General features: G+C 36.2%; 1 protein-coding gene across 2 annotated transcripts in view; it reads left to right on the top strand.

Moving 5' to 3' along the window:
• The window catches only part of LOC115438835 (glucosidase 2 subunit beta-like), a 479,883-nt gene that overhangs the window by 97,807 nt on the left and 369,349 nt on the right, over positions 1 to 12,727 (top strand). The gene's annotated exons all lie outside the window — the stretch shown is intronic.

Here is a 12,727-nt window from a genome sequence, read left to right as displayed (position 1 = left end):
CAGGTATGAAAAGGCTATTTGTAGGGTTGCCTTCATTAAGGTTCCAGTGTTCCAAACGATACTAAACGTGATGTAAATTGACATCATGCACATGTCAACACAAAACGCCAAACCAAACCAGCAGGAAAATCTCTGAAAACATCAACACGGCTCTGTCTAGACAAATCAACCCCAGATTTGACACCTAAATAACTATGGTCTAGCTTGAAGAGATCTTAAAATACCTCTAACTATTAGATATTCTAAGCTGTATTATTATATCTTAAATTATAACAGTTGTAAGTTTCCTCCTCCATTGTTGCCTCATTTATAGCTGTAATCACGCTGTAGACGATGTCACAATATGTGTATGTGGCGTCGCTAGCGCAACCAATAAGCTCAGGGGATACTAAACCTGCAGTGGAAATGCAGCATGGTGGAGCCCAAAAATAAGGTGAAAAACATTAAAAAACATGGAGCGAAATGTGTATTGTTGGTAATCCATGAAGTTGAGTGTCGGTATTTGATCCAGATGTGCTTATGTTTGTTTTTATGTGGATACGTGGGCTAACTAGCCATAATCAAATCCCCTGTAAAGTCTCAGTGTTAGTTTTAGCCCTGAATCTGCCCTGTAGACGTTAATAAAACTGTATACTGGTTCAAACACCTTCTAACCATGTGACTTCAAATTGTTTATGTAAAGGAATATATAAAAGCCACTGGGAACCCAAGTGGAAATACAGAAAATTTCACAAATATCCCAAAATCTTGCACATTTCTTTTTCATGCTGTGGAGAAGTGTTACAAATTTTATTTTCTTTATTTAAAGGGACAGTGCATATTAATGTACATGTAAATGTAAATATGCCAGAATTTGCCAAAGGTTACTTTTCATCTGCAGTCTTTGGCAGGTCAGAAGAAATAACACTATAATGGCAAAAATTACAAATAACAAATGCAAAAAATGAACAACACAATATAAGAACTGGACAGGTGGCACACACTAATGACTGACAAAAATTACAAAGAACAAATGCAAAAAATTAAAAAAAAATAACAGCACAATAGAAAAACTGGACAACTGGCACACACGAAGGGCAGCAACAAAGAACACTGAGAGGACATGAGAAGCCTAAAAGATCTGGTTTCTTTTTAGCCACTTTTTTTTAGATTGTCTTTAAAAGTGTTTAATGTGGTCCAGTCTCTTATTGGAGCTGGAGTCTCATTCCAAACCTCAGTACCTTTGACTCATAACACCTGTTTACTGAAGGCTGGGTGTCTACATGGTTCTGCACAGTCACCTCTGGAGGAGGCGGTGGTTCCGCTGGTGGAGGATGTGGTTCCGCTGGTGGAGGCTGTGGTTCCTCTGGTGGAGGATGTGGTTCCGCTGGTGGAGGCTGTGGTTCCTCTGGTGGAGGCGGTGGTTCCTCTGGTGGAGGCTCTGGTTCCTCTGGTGGAAGCTGCGGTTCCTCTGGTGGAGGCTGCGGTTCCTCTGGTGGAGGCTGCGGTTCCTCTGGTGGAGGCTCTGGTTCCTCTGGTGGAAGCTGCGGTTCCTCTGGTGGAAGCTGCGATTCTTCTGGTGGAGGCTGCGGTTCCTCTGGTGGAGGCTGCGGTTCCTCTGGTGGAGGCTGTGGTACCTCTGGTGGAGGCGGTGGTTCCTCTGGTGGAGGCTGCGGTTCCTCTGGTGGAGGCTCTGGTTCCTCTGGTGGAAGCTGCGGTTCCTCTGGTGGAAGCTGCGATTCTTCTGGTGGAGGCGGTGGTTCCTCTGGTGGAGGCTGCGGTTCCTCTGGTGGAGGCTGCGGTTCCTCTGGTGGAGGCTCTGGTTCCTCTGGTGGAAGCTGCGGTTCCTCTGGTGGAAGCTGCGATTCTTCTGGTGGAGGCGGTGGTTCCTCTGGTGGAGGCTGCGGTTCCTCTGGTGGAGGCTCTGGTTCCTCTGGTGGAAGCTGCGGTTCCTCTGGTGGAAGCTGCGATTCTTCTGGTGGAGGCTGTGGTTCCTCTGGTGGAGGCTGTGGTTCCTCTCCCACTGGTGCTGGATTTGAACAGGGGCGATGGACCAAGTCCATACAAGATCTCATACAAGATCTTATAGACAGAGCAAGCAAATTGAAATTTCTTAAAATTTTCCTAAGTTTGGTTGAAAAATGTTGGCTTATTATTAAATAAGAAAGAAAAAAATCCAATAAATAATTATGCACGTGTCGACCAATAAACAAAACTTAAAAAATAGTATATTGGATGGAATCAGTAACTAAAAGCCACCATGTATGAAGAGCAGCAGAAACACGTGTCAAAGATTTGATAAACTGAGAAAAGTTTGACACAAAGTGCTTTCAGGTTTATTATTATTGTTATTATTATTATTATTATTATTATTATTATTATTATTATTATTATTATTATTATTATTATTATTATTTTACGTCTGTCTCCTCAGTCAGCTGCTCAGTGAAATACTACATCAAACAGGAAAACTTCTAAACCACGATGGCATATCTTGTTTTAATAATCAAACATTAATCCATTGGAAACACAAAACACAGGATTGATTTAAGCGAGTCCATGATGTAGTTTTGGGAGAAACCCATTCAAATGCCAGACCAAGTTTTAAACCGTGTTAATAATATGATTTTGAACCAACACTTAGTATTTGAGTAACAGTCGATGTAAAATATACGATTTGCATTTTCGATGAAGATTTGGGTTCGACTAATGCATCCCTTGATTAAAAAACAGCACAGTCCAGTATGAGGAGTACGTTTTTGTGAACTTTCCATAGAAGATGCAACAGTTGCAGATAAACAGAAGGTGGTTCACGGTCCTTTTTTCTGTTTTCCAACATGTGAAGGCAGAGAAAACGACGTCCTCTTCAGCTTCGTCGTCCGCAGACTTTGATTACTTCTCTTCTGTATATTTCTTCTTTGCGGGCGGATTCAATTTGTGTCATTTTCACACCTTTTTATTAGTTGCCCCTTCTCCCCTCCCCCCCTCCTTCCCTTTTCTTTTAAGAAGCTTTGGCGTCCACGGAAAATTCAGTTTCCACTTCAGCGGCCCAGATAATTCAAGAACAGAGAGGATTTTCAGGAGAACAATTTGATGATCAAAGACGACACTCCACTCGGGAAGGGGAAGGGATATTCTGAAGTGGTGCTCCCTCGGTGTTTCGACTGCGTTCTAACCCTCCATTCCTGTAGAAAGTACTGTTAATATCGACTCAAGTTCCCTCGCATTTAGAAGGTAATTGTAGGTGTCTCGGAAAGAACATCTCATCATCGCCGGAGAATAGTATCATTGGTTTTTTTTGTGCGTTGAAACACAGCGCCGGTAGATTTCAACACGGACCCTTTTGCACTAAATCAGCTCCTAGCAACATATAATTAATACACCACTGGCTCGAAAACCGTCCTCTCTTTTGGCATTAACCATAGGACAATACATCCTCTGAATCACTGATGTGTGACCACGTTGGGGCTGTGGCTATGTGCTGGTGAACAGAGCTGCAGGAAATTGCCTTCTCTCCAGCAATAGGCATTTGTGCAGAGGTGAATTTCACTTATCCATCTACTCCCCACTCGCCTCCCTTCAAAGCCCCTTACTCAGTCTACCAGAAAGAGACTGACAATCGAATATGTTTTTCCTCTGAACAGGAAAAGAAGAAAAAAAAAAAAATCCCCTTATTTATAAGAACCAGAATAGAAAGCAGAGGTACGGGGGGGAGAAATTTCAGTTTTGTTTTCCGAGATGAAAGACATTGCTGTGGGTGCGTTATAAAGGTTGGGAATTCCCCATAACAGCTCGCTTGTGGGTATGGAAATTTTGCTTGTGTCACAATTTAATATTATTGGCTACTCCCCGGGGATTCATATACGGAGGTAAAAAAGCTGACATTAGTCGGTAACGAGGCAGAAATGAAGACAGTAGCTGTTCCGGTGTGGTATGGAGCTAACAGAGCATGGACAAAGAAAGAAACAGGTTAAAGATCTTATTAGAAAGAAGTCTTTGGCATGTACAGTCGCGGAAAAAAATATTAGACCACCCTTGTTTTTGTCAATTTCTTGTTCATTTTAATGCCTGGTACAACTAAAGGTATATTTGTTTGGACCAATATATACAGGGGTTGGACAAAATAATGGAAACACCTTCACCTCAAGATGATAATGCCCCAATCCATACAGCTAGAATTGTTAAAGAATGGCATGAGGAACATTCTAATGAAGTTGAGCATCTCGTATGGCCGGCACTGTCCCCAGACCTCAACATTATTGAGCATTTATGGTCAGTTTTAGAGATTCAAGTAAGACGTCGATTTCCACCGCCATCGTCTCTAAAAGAGTTGGAGGGTATTCTAACTGAAGAATGGCTTAAAATTCCTTTGGAAACAATTCACAAGTTGTATGAATCAATACCTCGGAGAATTGAGGCTGTAATTGCCGCAAAAGGCGGACCTACACCATATTAAATTATATTTTGTTGATTTTTTTAAGGTGTTTCCATTATTTTGTCCAACCCCTGTAGATAACAACAGAAATAGCTCATAAGAGTTTAAGAGCTGATATCTAGGGTAGGGATGATGATGAAATTCTTTATTCAGTCATCAGTGTCAACAACAGCACTTCACACATTACAAACATTACTAACAGGTTATGACTGAAAAGGCACAGGCAGAAGCAAAATGCTTATATTAATGCCTGTCCTACATAACATATTCAGCTACCTAGCATCCAATATAGGAAAAAGAAAAAGACAAAAAAACAATGTATCCAAGCCAACAAAGAAGCGAAACCTAAAAAGGTGAAAATATACCAGAAAAATACAAAACTTAACCACCAAATTAATGGTAATTTAATCTAGACTCAAAAATAAATAATTTACCTATTACTTGTTAGAGCAGACCTGGGCATTGTAAGGCATGGGGGCCACATGTGGCCCAACAGCTGACCCTAACTGGCCCACATGAGGTCATTGGCAAATTAAAAGTCAATGCAAATATATATCATCATAATAGATGTAACCAATACAACGCCACTGCTTTTATTTTGAAGGCTCTTCTAATTTAGTGGGTTTTTTTGGTTTGCTTGTTTTTTCCCCACACATACTTTCTGTACTTGCATAAGGCTTATGCACTGATTGGTTTGTTGGTCAGTTTCAGCCCATGAACATGTCTGCTAATGGCAAAAAAAAAAAAAAGATTGATTCCGAATGCAGAGTTTTTAACTAGACATGGACTTGTAAGTATTTCTTTTACTGAAGTCAGAGGTAAAGAAAAGGAACTGTGATATGCAAACAAATAAAGCTGGATGCATTTATAGTTTTTCATGTAAAGTTAATGTGGAGCTGGTTTTGCACATTTTCAAAAGTCTTTGTGAATATTCATTAAGTAGTTGTAGTCTGTGCTCCACATTTTCATTTTATTATTGTATTGTTGCATTTACTGTTTTTGCATTGTAGTAAAGTGTATATATATATATATATATATATATACACACACACAGGGTGGGGAAGCAAAATTTATATTGAACATTTAGTTGTTTTTTCTCAGCAGGCACTACGTCAATTGTTTTGAAACCAAACATATATTGATGTCATAATCATACCTAACACTATTATCCATACCTTTTCAGAAACTTTTGCCCATATGAGTAATCAGGAAAGCAAACGTCAAAGAGTGTGTGATTTGCTGAATGCACTCGTCACACCAAAGGAGATTTCAAAAATAGTTGGAGTGTCCATAAAGACTGTTTATAATGGAAAGAAGAGAATGACTATGAGCAAAACTATTACGAGAAAGTCTGGAAGATACTATTAAAGAAGAATGGGAGAAGTTGTCACCCGAATATTTGAGGAACACTTGCGCAAGTTTCAGGAAGCGTGTGAAGGCAGTTATTGAGAAAGAAGGAGGACACATAGAATAAAAACATTTTCTATTATGGAAATTTTCTTGTGGCAGATAAATTCTCATGACTTTCAATAAACTAATTGATCATACACTGTCTTTTGTGGTGGAAAAATTTACTTTTTATATTTTATACTCTTTATATTTTATACTGTTAGTACATCTTCTTTTAATGCTGAGTCATTATTCAGTATGTGTGATGTTTACCACTCTGTAACACCCCCAACCCAGGAACGGAGTTCTTGCCTTGAGTTAAAACCCAAACACCTAAATGTCTGAATGTGTAGATAGAGGATGGCGCCTGCACTCCAGATGGGATCCAAGCAAGGTTAGAGTGAAGAGGTCATCATGACCTCTTCACGGAGCAGAGAAGGAGTAGTAGGGAGTGGTATGATGTACGTAAGGAATGACATCATAGTTTGAGGGGGTTGGATTTGGTTCTATATAATCTTTAGTTTTCTCTTGTTTAAGGAGACTTCACTTACAGAGTTTCTCTGTGATTGACTTCTCAATAAATGCATTTATTTAAACTCTAACTTTCTCTCCTCCTCTTTGTGTGTGGGTTATCAGTTGAACATTTCCATAACACTTTCAATCCCTGCCTGAAAATATTGTACATTTTGCTTCCCCACCCTGGAGGGAGAGGGAGAGGGAGAGGGAGAGGGAGAGGGAGAGAGAGAGAGAGAGAGAGAGAGAGAGAGGGAGAGGGAGAGGGAGAGGGAGAGAGAGAGAGAGAGAGAGAGAGAGAGAGAGAGAGAGAGAGAGAGAGAGAGAGAGAGAGAGAGAGAGAGAGAGAGAGAGAGAGAGAGAGCTGTAAGTGTATTGATCCGGCCCTTAACAACTGTCAAAGTTTCTCATGTGGCCCCATAGGAAACTTAATTGCCCACCCCTGTGTTAGATCTTAACAATTGTATCCTTCTAAAATTGCCTTACGTACCATTTTTTTAAATATCAAAAATGGGCTACACATTCTTAAATCCATGCTGGCCTCATTCCATTATTTAACTCCAACAACAGATATACATCTTCTTTTTGTCTCTTTTTTATCTTTTTGTACGACAAATTTACAAACATCTCGCAAATCATATTTAGACTCATGTGTTGAGAAGAACCTTTGTACACAGACAGGGAGTCACTTTAATTTGGCTTTATACATTATTTGCATTATTTTATAGTAAACCAAGTCATTAAATTTCATAATATGGGATTTCATAAACAATTCATTTGTATGTTCATAGTAACCGGCCTTATTAATAATACGTATGGCTCGTTTTTGTAGGAGGACTATAGTATTTACAGTTGTTTTATATGTCCAGCCCCACACTCCCACACAATATGACATATAAGGGAATATAAGTGAACACTAAATTATATGTAGTGCCTTGTGGTTGAGTATATTTCTGGACTTATACAAGATTGCCATTGATTTTGCAATCTTTCCTTGTATATATCTAATATGTGGTTTCCACGTTAATTTGTGATCAATAACAACCCCTAAAAATTTTATATCGAACACTCTTTCAATTTCAGCATCGCATATTTTTAATGTAATATCCCCATCAATTTCTTTTCGATTCCCTTTCGATGCTCCGGTCGATGTTTTTTCAATTTCGAACCGATATATTAATTTGGTTATTTCCCGATACTTTCCCGACACCCGATACTTAAGTAGACCACATAGCAAAAAATGTAAGTATAAAAAAAATGCATTACCTTCCAATTAAAGCCATTTATTAATTGGACTAATAATGAGTGCAGTCAGTACAAAAGGCAACAGTACAAGTGGCAACCTCTTTTTATTTACTTAATATTGTGCAATTACGATATCAATAAGTACAATAACAGTATACCTACATTTGAGCCTTCGGACTGTCTGTCGGAAGTTTTTCACGCCCCTTGAATGAATCGGTTATCCTCTGCTGCGCTTGTTGTTGTTGCTGTTTAGCTTGCTCCTGCTGCTCGTGTTCTTTAGCATAGCGTCTTCGTAAATGCTTGGCCAAGTTGGTGGTATTAAACGTTGAAGGTTTTAGTCCACCCCTCGGAACATCGGCTTCACATATGATGCACTTTACCGTGGCACTTTTTTGCGTCTCAAGTGAAAAGTACCTCCAAATTAAGGACATGCTTTCTTCGTTTTTGCGCGCGGCATATTTACGGCAACTAAGCGGATGTGACTTTCGCCTATCTCAAAGAAGAAGTTACTTCAGTCTAGTTGCCGCAAATGTGTGGACGTGGCCTCACTTCTACTAAGTTGTTATTTTACTATTCCGGTATTATTGTATCGGAAGGTAGATCGGCGACGTCATGTCATATTCAGATACTGATATCGGAGGCCTGATCCCGATACTGTATCGGGATCGGCGCATCTCTAATCTACAGTAGGGCAAGGTTATAATAGTTTTGGATTTTTCATTATAGTTTATGCGTAAAACTTGCTTAGAGGTCTTATTTCTGTCTTTGTGCATAAGAAATCAATCTAAGTGAATCCCCAAAGGAACTTTGTGTTGGTAAATGCAAGTTATGCAAATTGACAGGATTTCAGTTCTGTTGCAACATGTTGATGGTCATATGAACTATGTTTTCAGCTCAAAAATGTCCAATTTCATCACAATTAATGCTATATTTTCATGTCACAAATGGCCGTAGGATGAATTTGTGAAATGCAAAAATGACACTGACGATATTAATAATCAATCGTTTTACTTTAGGGCCCATATAAAGCCCTGCTTTAGTCTCAAGTGGGTCAGATCAGTAAAATACGACTGTAAAAATCTACAAATAATGGCAATTCCAAATTTTTTCTCTGTTTTAGTGTAAAAACAAAGTGAAATTACATGAAAATGTGTAAATTTACAAACTAGCCTTTCACAAAAAATATGAAAAACTCGTAATGTGTTAAGAGAAGTAAGTGCAATTTTACTAATATTCTGCCATTTACTAAAATATTTTGTAAATTTGCAAATCCATCGTGATCTGTAAGTTAATAAGCAGAGACAAAATATAGTTAAAATTGCACATATTTTAAAAAAAATAATTTTCAGTTTTTTCGTGGATGTTCCTGTTATTCACATTTTTAAAAGGACAGTTTATAGATGTAAACATTTCCATAATCTAATTTTACTTTTTTCTCACTGTAAAAAAAATTGAAATGTTTGGAGTTGGCATTATTTATATGTTATTATGTTATTAATTCACTGGTTCGGCCCACTGCAGATCATATTGGGGTGAATGTGGCCCCTGAACTAAAATGAGTTTGACATGCCTGCTTTAAGTTCTTACATTAATATCTATGGCATTGTACTGACAAAAACAGTGCTTTTAGGCATTCTATGTTTTCTTTTCTGTCTGTTTTAGTCACATGATACACACAGGAGTTAGGACTGGATTGCATAACCATTGTTTTTGATGACTTTTGATGGTCTAATAATTTTTTCCGCGACTATTTGCAGAAAAAGTCGTTTTTTTTTCATAGGCTTTGTCTGTTTTTGATCAAATAACCCTCAAATGTAATCTCATTATGATGATTAAAGTAGATGATTAATAATATTTTTTCCGCGACTGTGTGTATATTTAATATTTTATCCAGTAGCTTTTGTACATTGCTTACATTTTTCAGTATTTTGTGTGAAATTTTTAGTTCTTTATTACACTCTCCGTTTTCGTACTTGATTGCGTAACCATTGTTTTTGATGACTTTTGATGGTCTAATAATTTTTTCCGCGACTGTATTTGCAGAAAAAGTCGTTTTTTTCATAGGCTTTGTCTGTTTTTGATCAAATAACCCTCAAATGTAATCTCATTATGATGATTAAAGTAGATGATTAATAATATTTTCCCGCGACTCTGTGTATATTTAATATTTTATCCAGTAGCTTTTGTACATTGCTTACATTTTTCAGTATTTTGTGTGAAATTTTTAGTTCTTTTTTACACTCACCGTTTTCGTACTTGATTGCGTAACCATTGTTTTTGATGACTTTTGATGGTCTAATAATTTTTTCCGCGACTGTATTTGCAGAAAAAGTCGTTTTTTTCATAGGCTTTGTCTGTTTTTGATCAAATAACCCTCAAATGTAATCTCATTATGATGATTAAAGTAGATGATTAATAATATTTTTCCCGCGACTCTGTGTATATTTAATATTTTATCCAGTAGCTTTTGTACATTGCTTACATTTTTCAGTATTTTGTGTGAAATTTTTAGTTCTTTTTTACACTCACCGTTTTCGTACTTGATTGCGTAACCATTGTTTTTGATGACTTTTGATGGTCTAATAATTTTTTCCGCGACTGTATTTGCAGAAAAAGTCGTTTTTTTTCATAGGCTTTGTCTGTTTTTGATCAAATAACCCTCAAATGTAATCTCATTATGATGATTAAAGTAGATGATTAATAATATTTTTTCCGCGACTGTGTGTATATTTAATATTTTATCCAGTAGCTTTTGTACATTGCTTACATTTTCAGTATTTTGTGTGAAATTTTTAGTTCTTTTTTACACTCACCGTTTTGTACTTGATTGCGTAACCATTGTTTTTGATGACTTTTGATGGTCTAATAATTTTTTCCGCGACTGTATTTGCAGAAAAAGTCGTTTTTTTCATAGGCTTTGTCTGTTTTTGATCAAATAACCCTCAAATGTAATCTCATTATGATGATTAAAGTAGATGATTAATAATATTTTTCCCGCGACTCTGTGTATATTTAATATTTTATCCAGTAGCTTTTGTACATTGCTTACATTTTTCAGTATTTTGTGTGAAATTTTTAGTTCTTTTTTGCACTCACTGTTTTCGTACTTGATTGCGTAACCATTGTTTTTGATGACTTTTGATGGTCTAATAATTTTTTCCGCGACTGTATTTGCAGAAAAAGTCGTTTTTTTTCATAGGCTTTGTCTGTTTTTGATCAAATAACCCTCAAATGTAATCTCATTATGATGATTAAAGTAGATGATTAATAATATTTTTTCCGCGACTGTGTGTATATTTAATATTTTATCCAGTAGCTTTTGTACATTGCTTACATTTTTCAGTATTTTGTGTGAAATTTTTAGTTCTTTTTTGCACTCATTGTTTTCGTACTTGATTGCGTAACCATTGTTTTTGATGACTTTTGATGGTCTAATAATTTTTTCCGCGACTGTATTTGCAGAAAAAGTCGATTTTTTTCATAGGCTTTGTCTGTTTTGATCAAATAACCCTCAAATGTAATCTCATTATGATGATTAAAGTAGATGATTAATAATATTTTTTCCGCGACTGTGTGTATATTTAATATTTTATCCAGTAGCTTTTGTACATTGCTTACATTTTTCAGTATTTTGTGTGAAATTTTTAGTTCTTTTTTACACTCACCGTTTTCGTACTTGATTGCGTAACCATTGTTTTTGATGACTTTTGATGGTCTAATAATTTTTTCCGCGACTGTATTTGCAGAAAAAGTCGTTTTTTTCATAGGCTTTGTCTGTTTTTGATCAAATAACCCTCAAATGTAATCTCATTATGATGATTAAAGTAGATGATTAATAATATTTTTCCCGCGACTCTGTGTATATTTAATATTTTATCCAGTAGCTTTTGTACATTGCTTACATTTTTCAGTATTTTGTGTGAAATTTTTAGTTCTTTTTTACACTCACCGTTTTCGTACTTGATTGCGTAACCATTGTTTTTGATGACTTTTGATGGTCTAATAATTTTTTCCGCGACTGTATTTGCAGAAAAAGTCGTTTTTTTTTCATAGGCTTTGTCTGTTTTTGATCAAATAACCCTCAAATGTAATCTCATTATGATGATTAAAGTAGATGATTAATAATATTTTTTCCGCGACTGTGTGTATATTTAATATTTTATCCAGTAGCTTTTGTACATTGCTTACATTTTTCAGTATTTTGTGTGAAATTTTTAGTTCTTTTTTACACTCACCGTTTTTGTACTTGATTGCGTAACCATTGTTTTTGATGACTTTTGATGGTCTAATAATTTTTTCCGCGACTGTATTTGCAGAAAAAGTCGTTTTTTTCATAGGCTTTGTCTGTTTTTGATCAAATAACCCTCAAATGTAATCTCATTATGATGATTAAAGTAGATGATTAATAATATTTTTCCCGCGACTCTGTGTATATTTAATATTTTATCCAGTAGCTTTTGTACATTGCTTACATTTTCAGTATTTTGTGTGAAATTTTTAGTTCTTTTTTGCACTCACTGTTTTCGTACTTGATTGCGTAACCATTGTTTTTGATGACTTTTGATGGTCTAATAATTTTTTCCGCGACTGTATTTGCAGAAAAAGTCGTTTTTTTTCATAGGCTTTGTCTGTTTTTGATCAAATAACCCTCAAATGTAATCTCATTATGATGATTAAAGTAGATGATTAATAATATTTTTTCCGCGACTGTGTGTATATTTAATATTTTATCCAGTAGCTTTTGTACATTGCTTACATTTTTCAGTATTTTGTGTGAAATTTTTAGTTCTTTTTTGCACTCATTGTTTTCGTACTTGATTGCGTAACCATTGTTTTTGATGACTTTTGATGGTCTAATAATTTTTTCCGCGACTGTATTTGCAGAAAAAGTCGATTTTTTTCATAGGCTTTGTCTGTTTTTGATCAAATAACCCTCAAATGTAATCTCATTATGATGATTAAAGTAGATGATTAATAATATTTTTTCCGCGACTGTGTGTATATTTAATATTTTATCCAGTAGCTTTTGTACATTGCTTACATTTTTCAGTATTTTGTGTGAAATTTTTAGTTCTTTTTTACACTCACCGTTTTCGTACTTGATTGCGTAACCATTGTTTTTGATGACTTTTGATGGTCTAATAATTTTTTCCGCGACTGTATTTG

This window comes from Sphaeramia orbicularis, chromosome 18 (assembly GCF_902148855.1).
Source record: "Sphaeramia orbicularis chromosome 18, fSphaOr1.1, whole genome shotgun sequence".
NCBI lineage: Eukaryota > Metazoa > Chordata > Actinopteri > Kurtiformes > Apogonidae > Sphaeramia > Sphaeramia orbicularis.
Note: the sequence above shows the minus strand (reverse complement) of the source record. Positions and strands in the feature narration are given on the sequence as shown.